Below are 2,438 nucleotides of genomic sequence, written 5' to 3'. Positions count from 1 at the left end.
TCACTGCTAAGCCCCCAGGTGCCCACCTCCTGCCCTGTATGGGCAGAGTTCCACACTCCGCTATGGCCCTGATGTGGGGCTGTTAGTCCAGTATTTGGGGAGCCTTCATGCATCCCGGGGTTCTGGCTTAGTGGCCAATGCTGGCTTTCTAGTCGGAAGAGGAGTAAATTAATAAAGCAGAAAGAATCCCCACAAAGGTCAATCGCCAAGTTGCCACTGGTCTGTGTGCAGGCACTGGTTCTGCTCTGCCGGTGTCTGGTGGTGGAACAGCAAGTTCCCCACGTTATAAACTGGCATGCGATGCCCCCCTGTGGACACCGTAACAAGAAGTTGGCATCGTCTTCAGGCTTTTTACCCAACTGTCTTTCCTGTCTGCACCATTTTATTGTCTGTTCATCCGTCTCTCTTAGAATGCAAAGCATGGAGCCCTGCTCAGATCTTGCAAAGCATGAGGGGAGAGACCACACCTCCAAAGAGGATGCCCAGAGCACTGCTGACAGATCCGGAGTGGCCTCCTCAAGGTGAGTGCATCTGGTCACAATGTCTCTTCCTTTCAGATTGTGACCCATGAGGACCCCGCTATACCAGAGCCCGCTTCTGTCTGTCCGTGGAGCTCACGGCATGGCTACGTTCTCCTGCTGCCAGGACAACCTCGAGGCCTCCCTCCCCTGCCTTGGCCTCCCCCTGCACCGGCCAGATGTGGTGTCAGTGTTTCCTTTCCCCAGCCCAAGCCGCACGTGCTCCTTCTGAATTTTACCTTCACAATAATCCCATGAGAGGTGCTGTTCGGAGATCTTCAGTCGAGGAAACCAAGCCACCAAGACTGACTGGCCCAGGGAAGTATCCATGGTCCACTGGGCACGAAGAGAAAAGCACGTGTCAAGGGCACGGCACACAGCTAGGTTGTGCTGTCCTTGGCCCCCAAGTTCCAGTCGTTGCTGATCGGTTAAGCTGAGCCTCTTACTTACCATTACAGCTGAAGATGCAAGTAACATGTTTGCATTTAACAGGGGTTTTCCAGGGATCAAACCATAAAGCCCCAAACCAAAGCCCTGATGCTGGGACTTTTATGCAGGGCAATCTTAGTCAGGGTGGCTCACATGGTAACATTTACTCCAATTCACTGACGGCCTCTCTGCTGGGAAGTTTATATATTTTATATCCATCTATCCCCCTGGTAACCCATTAGGGTGTTGCTATCCTCATTGTGCAGTGAAGGAGACTAGGCAAGGCTGAGTAGCGTGGGGCATCACTCAGGCCCTCCTGGCCCTGACACCTGTGCACGCACCAGCATGCCACCGAGGTCCCCTGTGCCTCCCCACACACGGTCCTGAGCACTTCTGTCCTGCAGATGTCTATGCCACACCCCAGGGAAGTGTCCCGCAAAGCCTTCCTGCAGTCTCACTCACCCCATGTTTCCCGGAGCCTCTCACTCACAACAGGTGCACAGTGCCCGTGTGCGGCATGCGGGGGTGTCCGGTAGGTCAGAGATGGACTCAGCATTCAGGTGAAATGAACCAAGCCCCAAATGCTTGCCTGCGGGTAAGGGGCACCTGTCCTCTGCAGATAGCAATGCTTTGGCTTTTGGAATGTGATTGGATTGTGCGGGCACCATGGACTAATCCACCGCTGAGCTCAGAGCTGAATGTGCTGTTAGGAGATGGGCCTTGGTGGAGGCAGGTCATCTGGGCGGGGCCTGGAAGGGTGTATCGCCCTCCCTGGCTCTTCTTTATACTTCCTGCTTGCCTTTACGTGTGCAGCGTCAGCTCCGTGGCAGCCCCTTGCACCGTCCGTTTCCGCATTTGAATCTGCTGAGCACACACTGGAACTTCTGAAGCTGTGAACCAAATAAACCTCTGCCTTTAAGTTGTGGGAGTTGGGTACCATGCCTCAGCAACAGGAGTGTGTCTAAGACTGGCATCCACGTAACCTGATTGTGGCGGGCAACGCTAGCTATATCAAATACAAATTTTTAACTTGCCTTTAGGCCAACTGTTTTAATGCCTTCACCCATTGCTGCTCCAGTCCTAGGTCCTGAGGCCCAGGTCACTGAGCAAACTTGTCTTAGCCAAGGATCTTTCTGTGACAAAAATCCCAACTCCAAGAAGCTGACATAAACTGGAGATCTACCGTGTTGGCTTTCCCAACTGGAAGTTGCTTGGGAACCTTGGAGACCTGAAACAAGAGCTCCTGGGTACAAGGGGGCCTGGACATCCAGCCAGGACTTTCCCTCCCTGACGCTGCTTTCTGATTGCCAGCTTTCACTTGGCACAGGAGTGGACCCCATAAGGCAGGGAAGATTGCCATGTGAACCCCAGAGGCTGCCTCCCTGTACCTTGTGAGTCCCAGAGGGGGAAAATGGCAACAAGTGTCATCCACCTTTGACTTGAGAAATTCTAGGGAAAAGCTCCAGCTGGTCTGGTCTACATTGGATGCCC

The sequence above is a fragment of the Fukomys damarensis genome, unplaced genomic scaffold (assembly GCF_012274545.1).
Source record: "Fukomys damarensis isolate Sample0158 unplaced genomic scaffold, DMR_v1.0_HiC HiC_scaffold_5, whole genome shotgun sequence".
Taxonomy (NCBI): Eukaryota; Metazoa; Chordata; class Mammalia; order Rodentia; family Bathyergidae; genus Fukomys; species Fukomys damarensis.
The sequence above is the reverse complement of the archived record's forward strand: the minus strand, read 5'-3'. Positions refer to the sequence as shown.